This window comes from Ochotona curzoniae, unplaced genomic scaffold (assembly GCF_017591425.1).
Source record: "Ochotona curzoniae isolate NIBS_2020 unplaced genomic scaffold, NIBS_Ocur_1.0 contig_883, whole genome shotgun sequence".
Lineage (NCBI taxonomy): Eukaryota > Metazoa > Chordata > Mammalia > Lagomorpha > Ochotonidae > Ochotona > Ochotona curzoniae.
In genome coordinates this window covers 29821864-29828446 of record NW_024466599.1, presented here as the reverse complement: position 1 = coordinate 29828446, position 6583 = coordinate 29821864, and the positions used below count along the sequence as shown (strand labels likewise).

At 46.7% G+C, this 6583-nt stretch overlaps 1 long non-coding RNA gene across 1 annotated transcript; it reads right to left on the bottom strand.

Moving 5' to 3' along the window:
* Positions 1-2605: 2605 nt before the first annotated feature.
* On the bottom strand, positions 2606-4599 carry LOC121165300. The gene is made up of 2 exons (XR_005885213.1): positions 4177-4599; positions 2606-3405 (listed from the first exon to the last, which is right to left on the bottom strand). It is a non-coding gene; the product is annotated as an uncharacterized LOC121165300 (long non-coding RNA).
* Between the last annotated feature and the right edge of the window lie 1984 nt (positions 4600-6583).

Genomic DNA, 6583 nt, shown 5'->3' with positions numbered 1-6583 from the left:
GATTCTTGGCTTGTCGTCCTTACTCAGATTCTCTTTAGAGCATTCGGACTCATTTGTCAAGGGCATTTAAATGAAGGTGGCAGATACTTTTAAAATAAATATGACCACCAGTCCCTGCATTGCTTTTAACCATAAACCACACATTTCTAACTGTACCATCAATCAATCAATTAGTTGTCACTTTCAAAATAGATGTTTGGGGTTGCTGGCTTTTCACATCTCTTCTCAACTACCCGTAATTCTCTCAGTGGGAAAATCTGGTCTGGAACTTCTTACAATTTTCACTTTAAACTGTAAATAGAGTCAAAAGATCCTGCCCTCAGGAGCCTTCCAGTGATTAAAGTGAGAGCAGCAGCACGGCACGGTGGTTAGGATTTGACTCAGGACAACCCGTGTCTGAGCCAAGGTGCTACCACCTGCTAGCTGAATGATTTTAGAGAAACTATTTATTCAAGGGAGGGAAAGAGAGAACGCCCATCCGCTAGCTTACTTTCCAAATGACCAAGACTAGTAGGGGCTGAAGCCAGGAGCATGGAACTCAATCCAGGTCTCTCTCGTTTGTGACAGAAACCGACTCACTTGCGCCATCACAGCTGCCTCCCATGATCAGTTGGATACAGGTGCTGGAGCCAGACACCCAGGGGCTCTGATAGGAGCTGCACCACAAGCACAATCTCCTCATCTGTAAAATGGGGTGATAAGAGCTCCAACCTCACCACTGAGGGTTAAATAAGCTGACCCAAGTGACGCACGCAAGAAAATCCAAAATGCATTACAGTTGATGTGTAATTACTCTGCAATCAGTGTTATCTAGCCAACATTGGTAAAGTTTGTCAGAATCTACACCTAACCATCTTTGTTTTTGAAATTCCTCAGTACCCAGAGCTAATAATTTGCTTTCAACCAAAGTTTTTGCTTGGGGTGTTTTGCTTGCCTGGAATTGTCTTCATTCTTTGCTAGAAGACCACAAGAGAGGCGTAGGAATAGGCAATTGGTTACAAGTGACCACAAAGTGGTCTGTAACTAGAAGAGAACTCCCCAAATCCTTGAAGGTGTGCTGTATTTGGGGGCAGGCAGTTAAACCTCGCTGCCTAGAGGAGACTTGGTAGAGAGGAAGCCCCGGGTAGGCACATGAGGTAACTCAGTGCCCTGACGAGCCCCCGGCACCCAGATTCTGCCACTTCTCTGAGAAGCAGGAGGTGTGGATTACTAACAGAGGTTGTGACATTTAGATAAGTATATATACAGAGATGTGCGGTATTGCGAGTGCACAGGTGGGCTCCAGGCATCATGTACAGTGGGGAGTGGGGAGCTGAGAAAAGGGGTCTGGAATTGCGCTGTAGGAAGTAAAGGCAGCTGACAGCTCTTGCTAAGAGCAAATTAGACTGCCTGTCTCTGAGTGAGTGTGTGTCTGTGACACACAGAGAAATCTATGAGTTACTCACAGGAGACCAGAGGACCAAAGGAAGAGTGGGGGGAAAGTACTTGAGCTCATTCTGGCAGAAGGGCCCTGAAAAGAATGGAGACTGGAAAATGAGCCCACCTCCCCCACCAATGGATTACTTGGAATAATCTAACTATGTGGTGTGAGTCCCTACTGCAATAAATCAGGTTGTGAGGAATGTGCTGCTGTGGGCATTCTGAATATTACAGACTGTTTTACTTGGGGAAAGGGGGAAAGGGTTTGGTGAACTCTGTTGAATACAGATACTTTCAAGGTGCTTCCCTCTAAAACATGAGCATTCCATAGGGCCCTGGTGTTATGGCTTCTATGCCTATACCTGAGAGGCTGATACTGTATATAGGTGCTGGTTTGAGTGCTGGCTGCTCTGCCAGTGTGTGGAAAAAGCAGTATGGTATGGCCTAAGTGCTTGGACCCATGCACACACATTGGAAGCTCAGGAAAGGCTCCTGGTTTCTAGCCTTAGACTGGCTTGGCCCCAGCTGTTGCAGCCATCTGGGGAGTGAAACAGTGGATAGAAGATCTCTTTGTCTTTCCTCTCTCTTTCAAAAAATAATTCTTTAACAATATAAGCACTGTGGGTAGTTAGATGTTCTTAAAATTTTTATTTATTTGAAAGACAGAAAGAGAGAAGGAAAGGTAGAGACAAGTCACATCTTCTGGTTCACTTCCTTAAATGTCAGCTAGGAACTGAGTCTGGGCCTCCAAGATGGACACCAGCTCTTTAGCTACTTGAACATCATTTGCTGTCCTCCAGGGTGTGCATTAGCAGGAAGCTGGAAGCAGAGTGGAGTCAGGACTGGAGCCCAAGCACTGTAACATGGGATGCAGCCATCTCAGGCAAAAGGCTACTCAGAGTCTTCTCTTTGGTGAGCATGGCTCTGTTCCTAGCACCTGGAATGATATGGCTTCCCTACATTTCGCTTTGTGTTAGCTTCTTGTTGCTGGTGTAACAAGTGATTACAAGCTTATTGGCTTTCAATACCACATGTTGATTATTGTTCTGGTCTGGAGGTCAGAAGAAACCAAATCCAGATGCCAGATGGGCTGTGATTTCTCTGGGGGGTCCTGGGAGAGGCCAGTCCCTTGCCCCATTCAGCTTCCAAAGGGGCCCTGCCCCCTTGACCTCTGCTCTGTCTTCACTTGTCTCTCTCCTGCCTCCCTCTTTTCTCTATAATAATTCTCATGGTGATTTCATGCTCACTAGAATCATCCAGGCTAATCTCACCAGTTCAAGATGCTTCCTCACATCTGACCAGTCCAGAGAACGCAACATGTCCATGCGGTCCCAAGGTGGGAGCACTCCTGGGGATCACTGTACTACCTGGTAGGCCCCTGAGGCATCATCAGTTCCACACTGAGGGACAATGGCAGCTCTGAGTCACAGGCCAGGAACCGCAGTGAGCAGAGGGAGGCTGGGTGCAGAGGCAGAAGCAGGTGAAAGCCGAAGAATAGGCTGCAGTGTGGACCGGCACTGGTGAGGAGGAGCCAACTCCCTTTGTGCAAACAGACAAAAGGAAGGTGATTTCTGGCAGGAGGGCAGGAGGACAGAGTTTGCTACCACAGCAGTCTAAGGGCTGTCCACACTATGGCACCCTCCCAGCTTGAAGGTTGAGAATTAGAGACAATATATAAAGCGCAGTGACTGGCATATTGCAGGTGCGCAGTACAATCAGCCTCATGTTTTATTAATGCCAGAGGGAATGAGGTCAGGGGTAATCCCAGGGCCCCAGCTGCCTAGGGAGGTGGCTCACACCCCTGGGGAAGCAGGAAGACTTGTCAGAAGGGAATAAGGTGTGAGGCAGGTGTACAGAGGTAGAGTTTCAAGTGCTCTTTATCTGAACTTCTTCCCACACAAGTGAGGAGGAAGCATCTGGCCGGTTCTTTAATGAAACTTGGAACTCAACTGCTGCAGTCAAGAAGGAAATATTTCTGTGGTTTTTCTGTGGGAAAAGAAGGTAATAAATCTTTTCTGTTGTTGAAGGAACACCTTTCAGTGGTGGCGCTCTGAGAAGGATATGGGGTTGTTAACATGTGTGTTCTTAGATGTTTGTCAGTGTCCGGCCATTGGGAAATGTCACAAATGCTCAAGGCAGGGACACATTCCAGAAACAAAGGATGTGCTATGAGCTGGTAGTCCTGGGCTTCCCAACAGCCACAGGAGACGCAGACGAGCTAAGACGCAGACATTCCTATCCCAACTGTTGAGTTCCTGGGGTCAGTGTCAGTTCTGGAAAGCACATCTATGCTTCCTCCAAGGACTTCCTGTGGATCCCTTCTCTGCTTTGTAATCCGTGTCCACTTGGATTGGCTGTGGGTGGCTGAAGAAAAGGGCAAGATGTTGCTCCCAAGGGAATAATTCATTCTGCATAAATGCCACAAAGCCCTGATGAATGCCTAGTACTGTTCCAGGTGTGGGGCATACAGCAGTGGCCAGACAACAGCTAATACCCATGCCTCAAAGTGGGACAAGGGGGTAGAGAGATAAATAAGAGGAATAAAGGGCTGCAGTAGCAAGTGGCTGTGCCACCACATGCAAGGTGGTAAGGGAAGGCTCCCCAGGACTGAGGTCTTTGTGCAGAGATCTGAAGCAGCGGTTTGGGCTAAGGGGCAGGAGATGCAGATATCTGCCAGGACCTCCAAGTGAAGGATGTATGGGAAATGATGTGTGGGTCAATGCTGGCTGAATCACTGACATCTGTCCATCTCCTCACCCAGAGCCCTCACCCACAGCTGGGTTCCTTTGAAAAAACACATCCATCTCCAGCATGCTCCCGCACCAAGCCATGAGACCCTGGAGGAAGACAACAACAAGAGGGACCAGGGTTTTCTGAAGGAAACAACAGACACATGGCCGTAGCCTAGGGCTGACGCAGGCCTTTGGGTTGGGACCCTGGGGCTGCACAGGCAGCAGCCCAGAGCCCTAATAGGATCTCCCTGGCTTAGTTTAGGCTTATCACTCTGCCCTAAAGGTAGCTGTGTCCACACAGGCCCATCTTCACTGCAGGTTAAGTTACCTCCACTTAGTTCCTCTGCATAACTCCCTGTAGCACGAGACTCACGTGGATAAGATGCAGATGGCAAAGCCAGAACGCACAGCAAGCAGAAGCAGAGTCGGCTCCAGGTACAAGCAGCAGTGCCCTTCTGCTCCATATGCATACAGGGCCCACTGCGGAATCATCTTTTTCTTCTTTCTTTCTTTCTTCCTTCCTTCCTTCCTTCCTTCCTTCCTTCCTTCCTTCCTTCCTTCCTTCCTCCCTCCCTCCCTCCCTCCCTCCCTCCCTCCCCCTCTCTCTCTCTCTCTCTCTTTTTCTTTCTTTCTTTCTTTCTTTCTTTCTTTCTTTCTTTCTTTCTTTCTTTCTTTCTTTCTTTCTTTCTTTCTTTCTTTCTTTTCTTTCTTTCTTCCTTCCTTCCTTCCTTCCTTCCTTCCTTCCTTCCTTCCTTTCTCTCTCTCTCTCTTTTTCTCTCTTTCTTCTTTCTTAAGGGACTATCTTTTCAACAAACTTGGGTGTTTCTCTTTTGATGATGCTTGTAATAGGTGGTAAGTGATAGGTGGAGGAAGGCTAAAAAAAAAAAGCAAACAAAAAAGCAAACAAAAAAAGTCAGGTGGTTTTTAGAGGAGGGAATGAGGCTTGAATTATTCAGGGGAACTGAACAAAGTTGACACCACTCTGCTTCCGGCTCTGAAAGCTCCTAGGCCACAGCCTTGCGCATACCCTGCAAATAGCAATGTACCCAGGGCCAGGACATTTCTTTGTTTCCCTTGGGGAGTTTGTGAATTTCCAAAGTGTTTCTCTGCTGAGCTATCAGGACATCAATGGTGTAAAGAGTCCTAGGGTCATGCCTTGCACTAAATATGTATGTTCCCTAGGAACCAGCACATGCTAACTAAATACTAGTCTCTAAAGTTTATATCTAAAAAAGAAAGTGTTAGTTAGAGGTGCACACTGAAGTATTAATAAGTGAAATGATGTTGTGTCTGGTACTTGCTTCTAAAAATATCAGTAACGAAAGAACAGTGAGCACAAGTGTAGGAGTGGATGGCCACAGACGAAACGAGAGTGACACCTGGGAAGCTTGTCAAAGCTTGACTGTAGGTCCCGGGGGGTTCATCATTCCATTCTCTCATTTCATGTTTGAAATTTTTCATGTTAAAAATTTTTAAAAGGGGACTGGCACTTTGGTGTAGTAGGCCAAATGTCTATGTTTGATGCCAGCATCCAATATGGGTGATGGTTCAAGGCCCAGCTGTTCCATTCCAACTAAGCTCCCTGTTAAGTTCTTGGAAAGGCAGCAAAGGATGGCCCAAGGTCTTAGGCCTCTGCAGCCATGTAGAAGACCTAGAAGAAGATCCAGTCTCCTGCCTTTGGATTAACTTAGTTCTAGCCAATGAGGCCATTTGGGGAGTGAACCAGCAGATGGAAGAGATCTCTCTCTCTCTCTCTCCTTTCTCTCTCTGTCTCTCCTTTTGTTTTAACTCTACCTTTAAATAAAAACAAAATAAAAACAAATTAAAATAGGGACAGATATTTGGTATAGTGGTTAAGACCCCACTTGGAATGCCTATGCCCCACTGGAATGCCTAGGTTCAAGTCCTGGCTCCCCTTGCCTTCCAGCTTCTTGCTAATGTGCACCCTGGGAGCAGGTGATGGCTCAAGTATTTGGATCCTTACCACCCATGTGGGAGATCTGAACTGAGTTCCCGCTCAGCCTTGGCCTCATCCAGTCTCAGCTAATGTGGGTATTCAGGAAGTGAACCAAAAGATGGAAGATCTCTGTCTCTCTCTGATTTTCAAAAGAAATAGAAGCCAATTTTTGTAAGTTAGGATAAAGAGTTTATATCAGTGTCTGAACCATTTTTCCCTCTTGACTGTTATTACATAATAAAGCAGGGCTCCTAACATGGGGAATTTGATGATGGTAGTTTTTGCAGTGTGACTTCCACAAAGAGAAAACTTTGATGGATTATTTCTGGAGAGTGGAGCAGTCTGGGTTTCCAAGAAAAGTGATGTTGAAATGAATAATGAAGATTTCCTGCTTAGTGATGCAGCCCATGGGTCTCTTGACAAATGTTCTGGGAAACTATGGAAGGGGACAGTGTCTCGGATGCAGCTCAGCACT